The 13,655-nt window shown below is 35.0% G+C and overlaps 1 protein-coding gene across 1 annotated transcript in view; it reads left to right on the top strand.

The window, feature by feature from the left end:
* The window catches only part of LOC119549308, a 75,812-nt gene that overhangs the window by 649 nt on the left and 61,508 nt on the right, over positions 1 to 13,655 (top strand). The window contains exon 2 of the mRNA XM_037857265.1: positions 4,981 to 5,369. The gene's annotated coding sequence lies outside the window, so the exon portion shown is untranslated. The remainder of the gene's footprint in view (positions 1 to 4,980; positions 5,370 to 13,655) is intronic.

The raw sequence follows: 13,655 nt of genomic DNA on the forward strand, positions 1-13,655 counted from the left end.
GGCATATTTCTGTGTTAACTGGGCTGTGCGTGTGTTTATTACTGCGACTACGGCCATTGGCACGTACATACATCGGACGTAGGACCCTCAATTCGCCGTCCATGTCCTTGCCACGCCCCCCTGCCCCCTCTGCCCCCTGCGCCCCTGCTTTGACACTACTCACAGTTATTAAGCGTCTTATGGCAACTCTCCTAGCGGCCCATAAGTATGCTATAGTTTCTGTTAGTCCCCTGAAGATACAGTACAGAAACACTGGGAAAAATAGTAATAATACCCTTTACTACCATTCAGGATCTATTGATCTACATATATGTGTTATACAAAAATACTTTACAATAATACTGACAATATACAATAGTTCCTTAGAGGTGATAAAGTATTTTTACTTCAAGAAAAGAAAATTAAACGATTTAATCACTATCCTCTAAAAAATTTTCAAGTTTCTATTGAGCCCTCTATTATTTATTTTAATTTTATCATCTTTGAAAATAAAGTACCAATTGACTAATATCAAAGTTAAGGCTTATATATTATCCTTATACTTTAAAACTTACTTTTCCGTTGAGTTTCCTTACTTAAAATGTATCATTTAAATCTATAACCTTTAAAATCATAGAATCAATGCTATTATGAGCATTACTACTATTGTAATACCTTAATAATTACCAATATAAACGGCTTGGTGACTAGTCTATTACAAATCAAACATGCTTATCAAAAAACCAAGTCAAATAAAACATTTTATCGGGATTGGTAAATGATACATTATGTCAATAATGAGTCACGCAACTTTTTAAATATTTAAGAGTTTGTCAAAAATAGCGATTTTTCTCTGTGTGTAGAAGCAGCAGGTGCACTTGACTCAGAAAACTCTGAGGTGAATGCATTAAGCTTCTGACCAGAAATCATTGGAAAATCAAACTTTACGCTTATGGATATGGTTGGGGGATAGTCGGTCGGCCCCCGTTCATCCATATCCGTTTTTATTGCCCTTTGTTACATTCACCATTTGGACCGCTTTTATGTTCGGCCCCTTGCACATCAAATTGATGATAAATTGCAAATTGCGACCATAAAACCCCCCGAGAGAGTTATTGAAAATTTCACGGAAAAGGTCGTAAGGTAGCAATGAAAAAAGGTATAGCATTTCATATTTATGTTATTTCTGGCAAACATTTCATAAATATTAAGAAAGCAAGGGATATAGAAGTACAGCTGCAGCTGTTGATAAATAAATGTATCTTTCCTTTTAGTGAAACGTATTTGGTAAAAATGTTTTAAGGTCTGGCCTCTGAGAATGAAAACGAATTTAATACCATTATGAGTTTCGGTGATATTGACCTTATTTTGCACTTTGATCTTATATTTGTTTGAATTTATATATTATTAATATTTCTTAAGTATGGGTATATTTATTTAAGTATTTGTAAATTAATCAAAAAATGATTACTCACTTTTTTGCCTAAGTTAAGTTTCTAAAAAAAACTTAAGAGTTCACCCTACCCTTCAATCTTTAAAATCCCTACTAAGTTTTCTCAGAAGTATTCTGTGATTTCTTGTATAACAATATGTACCTTAAGCTTTTATCATATGATGAAAGGTGTTTAATGAATACATAAAAATACTTGATTAGATAGTTCAACAAAGGGGGTTGATTGACAAACTACTACCCCTTTTTTCATAACTTGTATCATATAATACAAGGGGTTTAATCAACACATCAAACTATTTAATTAGATAGTGCAACAAAGGGGATTGATTGAAGATTTTATGAGTGGAATAGCCATTTCCCCCTTCTCAGAACTTTGATCTAACACTCAATTGCTGCAGGAAAAGTTGCAGTGAAAGCTTTTTAGTGTCAGATTCGCGTACTTCAATTAGGGCCAACAAAAAAAAATCGCACATTAGTCTGTTGTCAGTTAGCGAATGAGTGGGCCAATTGCGATGTTCTGGCTCATTTAAACGACACCGACTGCAGTTGGTCCTTTGTTGGGTTTGTCAGTGGGTTTTTTTTCGGGATAAGAATGGCGACATCTTCGACTGGCACATGCCCGTATGCAAATTGCCCCATAATCTCCACTGAGCGCTGGGCATTGAGTCGTCGGTCGCCTATTGATTATCAGTTTTGCATACTAATATGCCCGAGTCGGCAGTGCATTGAAATCGAGCTCAATAAAGTGACAAGCTCTGTGTCCCACTGTTTGTTTCGCCCCATCTCTGTCGCTCTCCGTTGCCGTCTCTCTCGCTCGTTTGCCATGGCAGCTGCCACCGGGGGTTCCCCTCCTTTCAATGTGTGCGATGTGTCGGGGCTTAAGTAGCCTTGTGTGTGTGTGTGTGTGTGGCTCCTAGCATTTCTGTTTTCGCCTTTCTTGGTTTTCGATTTTCATCACGGCCTTTCCACGAAAAGTTGTTTTTCCCGTCGGTTCTGCTTTTTGCTGGCATTTTTTGTACCCTCATCGTGGGTATTACCATTTTAAGATAAATAGATTTTTATATCCTAAAAATATTTTAAATATCTTAAGATTTTGTTTAAATTTAAATTAAAATATAAATATATCCTTTTCGTGGTTATTACAATATTTAGGGGAATGGAAATAATATTTAATATCCTGAAAACATTTTTTTTTCCTATACATTTGAGATCAGTAAAAGAAAATGATATTATCATAAGTTATGTAATAACTGTTGTAGGTAAACTTGATCAGAGAATCGGGTGTGCCACAAAGTTCTCTGGGACTTTAAAATCCTTTTTAAATGTCATTTTAGGTGTCTAAAAGTATGCAGCATTATATTGTAAGCTCAGTTGTACAATGGATTCATTCAAGAAGACGACTTTCCTTTATTCACTGCATACTTTTAGACACCTAAAACTATATCTGAATGTTATATAAAAACCTAAGATATTTGTGTGGCACCTCAGAGTAACAGCAATTACAAAGTGGGTAAAGCAGTTTTAGATCAGATCAGGAATGATCATTTCCTAAATGTATATTTTTTTTCGATAAAATAAGAAACTGCTATTCTTGGTCCCTAACAGTAGTTACTTACAACTAGAAAAATGTATTAAAAATTCTTTTGACTCTTTGAAGTATTATTTCTTTAGAAGTTCTTCTTTTGACCCAAATGTAGCCTTAAACCCTTCTTAACTTTGATTTGCTTTAATCAATTTTGAAGAACCTAAGTCGAATGCCCTCATAAATTCGTAGACAAGTTACTAAGAAACAGTATTTTAAGCTTCGTTCCAAATGTTTAGCCTTTATTTTTAGTTTGTTTGAGAAGTGCCAACGTCGTCGTCAACGTCGCCATTGTTTTTCCTCCTGCTCTATCACTCCGTAGTCCTCTTTTTTTGAGGGCGGAAATGGGTGTGGGGTTCCAGGCGGCTTCTATCACATTACGTATACGCATTTAGTTCCAATTTTTGCCCCTCGTTCCATGGGTTTTGTTTTTATTTTTATCGGTTTGCGTGAGTAAGCGAATGTTGTGCTTGAGCCTCAGTGTGTTACTGTGTTTGCATTGCCAGTGGCGGCTTTTTCCTTTTTGTCTGTATTTTGCTTCCGCTTTTCCTCGACTGTTTTCCACTCGCCTGTGTATTTCCGCTGGAGTCATAATGGGAAACAGCTGATAATACACGCCCCCTCCTGTAGCTCCCTTATCGAGGCCTTTTCCCAAAGGAAAACAAATAGGAGGCGGGGCTGCCGTAAAAGAGTTCTGGTAATGGGCGTGTTTTTTGGGCCTTATATGGCACATCTTCTGTTTAAATGGGGCCTGCTCTTGTTTCGACTGCTGTAACATTGATTTGCCTTTAAATCAGATACAGATGGTGGTATGGTTTTTGAAACGTCAAAATTTTCTGATGGACTTACTTAAACTAAATCGAATTTCTAAAGATTAAGTCGGCAGTTATCAGACAGTCTATAAATCATGCACTATTTCAGTTAGAATATTTATTTAACTGTGGACCTCTTTATTAAAGTTTAGAAATAAATTTCTGTAGCTAAAAAAATATTTTGTAATTTATTATCTTTAAATTTGGTATGCAATAAAGTCAAATTATTACATTGTTTGACAAACATTTCAATATTTACTTTAAAAGCACTACTTCACTCAAATCCCCAACCCATTTAATGGATGTATATTGTACATGTCCTTTCTGATTCAGAATAATCCCAGTATTTTCTATCCCCCACTCGCTGGACAATCCGGCCTAAACAATCAATCATACCTCAACCCATTACATTCGACTAAAACATAAAACAACGCAACAAAATCACATCGATGGATATCGATGGGCGGACTCTGGGCAGCTGTCAGTTGGCATTAAAAGTTGTTTGAATGGCGAATTATAATTGCATTTGCTCATTTTTATTTTGAGCAGGGGAATCAGTGCCCCAAAAGGGCGAAGAATTCGGGGGAGAAGTGAGTGATTTATGTTTGGAAGAACGCATGGCACACAGGGCGTATGATAAATGTCTGCAACAAGCTAAATTTGTTAAGGATGGAAATGAAATTACAGAAGTGCTCAAAGCAAACACAAAAGCAAACAAAAACGGACACGCATAGACACGGGAAAAAATCCTAAGAACTTGGTTATAAAGACTGAATCAGTTAAGGAGAAAATGCAAATCTTTATATATTAGATGAGCAAAAGTTCAAAAATAAAGTTTAACTAGTAATATTAGAATGTATCATTTTTTTAAAATAATTAAAAAGGTTTATTTTTGAAAAATTCCAAAGCTGTCTGTAGTCCATTGAAATTTGAGGAAAAATAGTTATAAATTAGCTCCTTTCATGGTTTTTTTCGATAGTAACCCCTTATTTTTATTCGTGTAAGTACACACGCATCAGCAATATTAATGATGCTGCTGCTTATGTAAATTGAAAGCAAAAAGGAAGCCGCAGAGCAACATTATCATCATATCATCATCATCACCATCTGCATCATCATCAACTATAAAACTGTTTTTATTCTACCATTTCCAGCGGAATCAGAGCCTCAGAATAGAAAGCAAGGCAAACAAACGATATGCGTATAGGCCAGGCCAAAAAGGACAAGATAACAAATCCCCCAGCAGCACTTAAGGCATAAATCTCAAACTCAATCAACCATTTTGGGCCGTGAAAGAGAGAGGGCAACAGGGCCGCTAGACAGAGACAAACGATCCCAGTGGCTGGCCGCCTTTTATCTGGATATTGGGACAAAGTGTAGGGATCAGGATCAGAAATTGGAACAGGGATACGGACAGGAGCACACCCCCATCAGCATCATCATCATCGTCCTGCATGTCGATTTCAACTGAAATTGCGACCGCAGCCAAGGACAAACAAACTCACATCGAAGGAGAAAGCTCTCAAGGACACAACATGGCCAGGTGAGTCGACTTTGACTTTGGCTTCCTCAAAAGCGTATTTTGCCGGTAATTTATACATTCGCTCGCCTGCCAAAATGTATTTCCAGTTCAATGCAAACGAAAGCGAAGAAAGAAATTCGCATTTATCATTGGTTAGTCGAAATAAATGACATTGGGGTGGCCGACATTTTTTGGGGGGCTTTTTCGTTAAATAATAAAAGTGAAATTGCTTTCAATTGCTTTTTTCGTTGTTGGAGCACATGTAACCGGCGAGGGAAAATACCCAGCTGTCCGCCAGGGATTTAAAATGCTGGGCTGCCATAGGATTTAATATAGAATTCATTTAATGGCTTACTATTTAAGGCACTTTCCGAGCCACAAAAATTAGCCAGGAAACGTTAAATGGTGAAACAAATCGGAGCGAAGAACAAGTTTTAAAACCATTGAAATAACTGCTTTGCAAAAATTGACCTCAAAATTGTTATAGATTAAGTTTTAAATAGAAAAATTCTTCTGTTTTTCTTAAATTCCTCTATTCTTCTTAAGCTATAAAAACTAATTTAAAGAATACCACATTTTTAGAGGAAAGTTTTAAGCGTAATAAATTACATACATCACCAATGATAAGCTTCATATGGTATTGTTAAAATATTAATAGCTTACATTTAATTTCAATTGAATAACTAAAGTGCTTCACCGCAATATAAACTGTTACTATGGTGTTCATTTCTGACCATTTTGAAATCTGTTTGGCTGTACTGGTAATTTCGAAATTAATTTATATTCCTAAGGAGGCAATAACCAAAACCGCAAGCCGAGTCAGGCCAAGGCTTTGAATAATTTACTTGCAAATACTGAGAATTGCAACACTCCAATTTCTCAATTGATTACAAGGACTTTGCGGTTTCTTCCCCGACAGAATCGCAATTGAAGTCAGTTGTAGAGGATGACCAAAGTTGTAATATTCCTTTGTCCCGAGTTTGGTATTATTTTGTAATTAATTGTAGGGATACATATATCCTACCACGAATCATGGCTGAAATAGGGTTGCCCCAAGAAGTGAAATGATCACAGAGGTAACACTTAGATGTGACCCCAAACAGCTTTAAAGAAGATTTAAGGATCAAAATAAATACTTTTAAATGCCAAAACTTGGTAAAATATAAAGTCTTATAAAGTTTTTATACGTTTTTAGGCGTTGATGACTTATTTATTCTGTTTTTTTAACATTAAATGTCGGTAGTACTGGTCGTGGCCATTGCAAATTAAAGAGATTCCGCAGGACATGATGGCCCCGCTGCTAGGACACAGCTGCCAATGATGGCTAATAGTTGGCAATGGGCCTGGCCATAAGTTTTACGACTGCTAATGTGGAATCCTAGTTTCCAACCAAGTGGTGAGCCTAATGACGGTCCTTCGACAGTTGGTCGTTCGCAGTTAGCGGAGCTTCACTGCCGACACTTAAGGGCGATTTGATGTTGGTCCCAGGCCTTGTTGTTTCTGAATTACCACCCCTTTTCTACGGCTTCTGCACTGACAAAAAACTGATACGACCTTTCCTATAAATTGACAATTTGATCCTGTAAATAATAATAATTTTTCGGATATATATATTAAAAGAAGGTTTTTTTATAGCAAAGATTTTTAAAACAAATCAAGGCAGATTTTTGTAAACTCTATTCTGATAATATAAAACATTTTAATTTTTAAGTGCATATAATTTATTTTATCCTATCCCACCACTCTAGTTAAAAAGTATAAGTAATATGTATTTTTTTTTCAAATTTTGGTTTCTACTTAACACTTTTTTTATACAAACCAAATTCTGGATCCGCCACTGAAACCAATATATATATATATTTTTAAACAGTCCTGAACGATTTGTTTCTTTTAAGAGGTATGATAGTTTCTTTCATAATAACGATGTTTTTAGTTAAAAGGGTAGTTAAAGTTAAAGGCGGATTTTTAAAATTCATCGAATATCGTTTTCCGAGTGCATAAGGACCTCTTTATCGCCGCTCCAACGACTTTCTGTGTGCAGCGGGAAAACAATGGAAAAATTTCAAACGGATATGGATACATTTCCGGCGCGTGCTAAGTACGCACCAGCGAAAAGACAATGAGAAATTGTTTGTCATTAATTTAATTCCACTAAGGAAGACGTGCACACAGTACACATGCATTAAAAAGGCGTCTCGGTTTTAAATTTCATTCGCTCCACCCATCAACATGGGAGTGTTTTGTCTGTTGTCCTCGTCCTTCGACCGTAAAAAAAGGAGCAAAAGCAAATTATTTGAGGAGGTGGACAAAAGTCGCACGATGAGTGGGGTGGCAATATTACAAAGTTATACAAACGATCCTGTCGGGGAGGCAAAATCGAGGAAAACCATATCAGGATGATTTTAATGGAGGCTGTTTGTCAGCCATGAAATATATGATAGATAACCGTGGATTTTATTAAGATCCCATAAATTAATTTAACAATACAATGAGTGCTATTAATATTTTATCCATTTTTTTCTAGGTTTTTATCTAAAAGTGTTTATTTATGTTGACATCACATTGATGCTTTTATAAAATATAACGCATACGCCACGTGGCTAATGAAAATAAGCCACACTGCGTATACGTGATAAGCTTGATACTTTCAATTATATTGTTAAAACAATGAAAATGTATATTTATTTTTATATTTTCCCAGAACAGCGTTATAGATTTATCATATAGCTCAAAATGACACAGCTACATCAACTGAAATTAGATTTATATATGAAATGAAAGACATCCTCTAAACAAAGGGATATAAATAGCTACGTCATTCCTCGCTGATGTTATAGAACATTGCAGTTACTCTCTTAATTCCTCCATCAAATCGGGATATTTATTGGGTGGTGTTGGGTGTGGAAAAGCCACAGGTGAACGGGTACTGAAAGGAAACTGACGCCATCATCTCATGTGTTCCTGGTCGGATTTTGATTGGCCATTGCACAACAACATGGCTAATCTTCCTTATGGCCCCTGATCCCCAATCTCCCTGCTTTCACCCGGCTTTACCCCTGCTTTTCCCCTGCTTTTCCCCCGCTTTCCCCCTGCTTTTCCCACCGCTTTTCCCACCGCTTTTCACCTGCGTGCGAATTGCGTCAGAGCCAAGATTAATGGGTTTTCATGTAAGGTTTCCATTACGTTTTCATTTGTTCACTTTTGTCATTGAATCGGTTTTGTTTCAGTTTTTGCTTCACTTGCTCCGCTTTTTTCTCGGTTTTAGCTCATTTTTTCAGCTGTCATTTGGATTATGCAAACACATGGAAGGCTATTAGATTCGAGGTGTCTATATCAGTTGGAGTTTCATTTCATTCGACGGCTTAGAAAATATATTAAACGAAATAGAAAAAGTCTAGGAATCATAAAATTGGGGCTTAAAACACGTAAGTTTCATAGAAATGAAAAAAAATCAATTAGAATGAAACTAGTTAAGCAAACTATTTTAAAAAAGTTTCATTTCTAGTGCCATTACAAAATATTAAGCGAAATAGGATTCATCAATGATCCATAGAATTAGTTTTAAGCACATGTAAGCTTTATGAAAGTGGTAAAAAAAAAATAAGTTACAGTAGAGTAAGGCCAACAAAATATTATAAAATGGTTTGAATATACTTGAATATACTTTTATTATATGGTATAACACATGTACATTCAAGAAAACTATAACCATAAAAAAATATGTACACACATGTACATACCAAATGAATAAAATGCCTGATGAAAAGGAAGCCCAGAAATTATAACGAAATTGCGGCAAGTAAAAATCCTAACTAAGGCAATCAGAAGACCCAGAAAGCTTTCCATTTAAAGTAAAATCAGACCAAAAATACTTTAAGCTAGAACTGAAGTTTAATTATTTATTTGGGAGATACTTTAAGCGCATTGGATGCTTTCATTTTGCAGTTCAGTAAAGTGAAAATTATTTTCTCTTGATTGGATTTGAAATTCGAGTCGAATGCGATTTGTTGGCCAACAGAAGAAAGGAGGCAATCGTTCAACCGTAAATATTTCGGGTGAAATTTCTACCATTTGACCTTGTTCTTGTGTATACATACATAACTCTATATGTACGAATGTGTGGGTATTTTTGGCAGTGTGTGAGTGTGATTTTGCGGATTTCAGCTGTCGCTTTGATTAGGCCTTCTGCAGGAACGTGGCCCAATCCTTTTCGCTCGGCTTGACTTCAGTTGACGTTAAATTTGCCGCATATCCTTGCAGGTTCATTAGGAGAGTCCTGCCTGTACTGCCCCCCTACCCTCCCCTCTCCCCCTTTTGGCCCACTTTATGCATAACGAAAATTGTGTTTTGGTATTTTGGTAGCAATGTCATTTGGCCTGTGTTGGCCATTTTCATGGTGGCTCTTATGTCATGACCAACAACAATTAACGTTTATGTCGCCGGGGGTATTTCCTCTGTTTTTCCCCCTTTTTTTTGCAAGGGTTGTTGCGTCGCACCTTCAAAAGAGAAATGAGCCAGAGAAATTTAGAGAAAATGAGAGAAAAAAAAACGGGGTGCCAGCGAAGCCTTAGCAAAGTTTTTATTCAACTTTTTCAGCAGCAAATGAAGCAAAAGTTTTTAAGGCAAACTTAAATGAGCAAGGACACAATAATCCCTTGGCTCGCCCAGCTTCAAATGAGCCATCAAAGGAAAGTTAAGGCCAAGTCGGCCCTTTTTGGCCTCGATTGCCAGTTTGGCCTCCAGAGACAACAGACCATGAAGTCCGGCTTCAATGCCATGCCCCACAAAAGCTAGATATTTTCCTTTGAATAAATATTATGGCATAAGAAATGTTTATTGTGCGGTTCTTAAGTAATTTCAAGCAACTTAATTCTAACTATATAAAAATATCTTAGCCCATAAAGTTAAAAATTCCTAAGAGTTTATCTTGGCGTAAAAAAAGAAAGACTTAATCCTATTTTTAACGATATAACAATATATTTGCCCATAAAGTTAAAAATTCCTAACAAGTTATGTTTATCTTGGCGTAAAAAAAGAAAACTTAATCATGTATTTTATATATATATTAAAAACATTTTTCATTGAGTACTATTTTTGCCTATTTTTTATTATCGAAGAAAACTTGATTCATTTTGTGTAAAGGTTTTTTCAGAAATATATATTTATGATACAAATTTGTTATACTAAAAAATGTGTATTTTAAAAAATACAAAATATTTAATATGATTTATATAACTGTTCCTTATAGATTTGTATAAATTTTTGTTTTCTAAGTTGGACTAAGAACATTTTTAATTGAGTTATATTTTTGTAAAGGTTTCCTTAAAAGTATGTATTCATTATTTAAGTTGAACAAATATGTTATAAAACATATTAAATTTTAAACAATATATATTTTCTTTTGAATATCTATTTATTATATTTTTGTAATTGAGTAAGACATTAAGAAACCCAGCAAGTGTGATTCGACCATAATTGTATTCAACCAAGTTAAAGTTGTCATGCATTTTTAAAATAAACCCAGTAAGTGACTCAAAAAGCAAGCTAGTGTCATAAGATCTTAATTGTATTTCGTATTACAAATCGTATCTTTTGTCCAATTAAGCCATTGGTTTCCTTTGGTGTTAATATCAAATCAGCAAAGTGCAGCCAACTGATCGTGAAGGTGTTGGCACCTGAAAGCGTTACAAATCTATTATTGATCGCCCAGCATTAACAGGCGCTTATAGGTGGCCCCATTAAAAGCAATTAATGGGTGAAATAATTGCAAACAATTAAAATCGCTAGCCAACACTTGACCGGATTATTGAGGCAAAAGCGTTAAGATGAGAGACGGAGCGGATAAATTTAAGTGGCCTCTTGGCAGCGATTGCCACCCACTTTACCAGCCATATTGAGCTCGGAAAAGCGGTGGAAAGTCTGTCCTTGCATACAAAACAACTCATTATAAGGCAAAACAAATTGTGGCAAACATTTCAGAACGTAATTTATCCAGATTCCAATCGTTTTTCCGCAGTCCTGGCAACCTTTCTTGCCAAGGAAAATGCGAGAGTCGGGGCGATGTTATTTGTCTTGAGCTTTGCGGCGACATTTTATCAAGCTTAGGTGCGCGCGGGTCCAGTCGGAAAAGCTGGGGAAAAAACAGCTAGCTTTCCCAGCCATTTGAGTTATTTAAACTGCGCTTGCGGTTAAATTAACGCGATTTATATGAATTTATCGTTGCCCAGACCAACGGATTTTCCCCCTGGTTTTTATACCCTTGCAGAGGGTATTTTGATCTCAGTTAGAAGTTTGCAACGCAGTGAAGGAACCGTTTTCAATCCCACAAAGGATATAAATTATAAATCAGCAGTTAATCTAGCCATGTCCGTATGTCCGTCCGTTTGTCCGTCCGTCTGTCCGTTTCTACGAGGACTAGTCTCTCAGTTTTAAGGCTATCTTGATGAAACCTTTCCAAAAGACTTTTTTCTATTGTAGGTATAGGTCGGAAGAAGCCGCTTCGGGCAACTATATCCTATATAGCATCCATAGGAATAATCAAAAAAAATAATCATCCATAGGAATAATCAAAAAAAATAATCATTTTTTTTAATTTTCCTATGGATGCTATTATTATTTTATTTGTTTGATTATTCCTATGGATACTATATAGGATTTTTTTTGATCATAGCTTTGGTGTTTTCTGACATATTATCTTCTACTCTTGGGAATATAATTTTTTTATATATTTTAAAATTTCGATTAAAATATAAAAAAATTAAACGACTATATCATATAGCTGTCATAAGAATGATCCTATAATTAATGGCAAAATAATAGGAAACGAAGCTATAATTCGTTATTTTTATTCATATTATCTTCTATTTCGGTATATAGTATTTTCTTATTGTTTCCAAACTACGAAACAAATTTGATAAAAATCGGAATACTTTATCCTATGTATCACAAAGAAAGATCTTAAATTAATGTCAAAAAATACAAAAATCGTTTTATGTCGTTTTCGGCAAAGCATAATCTTAATATTTGTGGTTATTTTATAATTTCCTAAATATCGGGCAGTTTATACATTGCTGCCACAGGAATCATCTGAAAGGGTATATAAACTTCGGCTTGTAAAATTCAGCTTCCTTTCATGGTTTTCCTTGTCTTAGTTAACTTGTTTCCCTCTGTCGAGCTGAGCGCACATTTTTTGGGCTTTGTTTGTCTCTGCTCGGGGCCAAAAATGAATATTTCCACGGCAGTTTTCGGGGGCGTGTGGAAATCTTTTTGGGATTTGCATGCTCCCAGCGTGATTTCTGGCTTTATTGCCGTGGCAGTCGACCCCGGGAAACCCGCTCCATATTTTTGCCTTGGCCTTTTTTTAAAAGCAATCGATTTATTGTTTTTTCCTTACTTTTTTGCCTCATTTTACGTTGCGCGCGTGACGAGCGCAGACTTTGTTACGTGTTATTACACGTTATTGATCTCCGCCCACCGCCCACTCTATTTACTTTATTTTCGAACCCTTTGACACACACAAAGCTGCGACTAATGTGTGTACTTTAATAACTGCGGTATTAGTTTATGAATTTTTTACCCATGACGCATGTGAAAAATTGAATTAGGACACATTAATAATGTAAATTAAAAAGGCCCATTCGCATAATGCAAATAACACTAATAGTTTGACAAATAATTCTAAACTATGTTTATTTGTAATTAATTTTATTCATTAGCAGTGACAGATGTATTTTCAAATTTCTACATTTTATGATATAGAAAAATATTTATAATTTGTCAACAGATAAATAACAAATTGAAGATTTTCTAATTGATAAAATAACAATAATTATAAATTCATGGTTATACATATTTTTTGATATTCGGAAATAAATGTTAATTTGTAAACATTGTAAACATAGGACCAACTAACCATATTTAATAATTTAAATTAATTTTGTATCTTTTTATTTTTGTAAAGAATAGTTGCATAATGTCAGAAAACAACAATTATAATTGTTAAGAAAATATATAAATGTCAATAACTAATTTATAAGATTTTAAAATTGTTTCGCCTAATACAGTTCCCGTTCATTATTTACTGTTATATTTAAAACACCCACACTTATTTTGCACATAAATAATATTTAAATTAACACCTTTGATGCCAGGTGAGGATATAACTTAACAATTTTTTAGGTTGTTATGTTTATATTGCGTTGAATTTATTTATTGCGCCGTAAAAATAAATAACGTTTATTAAGTATATATTATAAACAGTTTAACTTTCGTCCAATCAGAAAGAAAATAAAAACGCAAAAAGAATAA

The sequence above is a fragment of the Drosophila subpulchrella genome, chromosome 2R (genome assembly GCF_014743375.2).
Source record: "Drosophila subpulchrella strain 33 F10 #4 breed RU33 chromosome 2R, RU_Dsub_v1.1 Primary Assembly, whole genome shotgun sequence".
Lineage (NCBI taxonomy): Eukaryota > Metazoa > Arthropoda > Insecta > Diptera > Drosophilidae > Drosophila > Drosophila subpulchrella.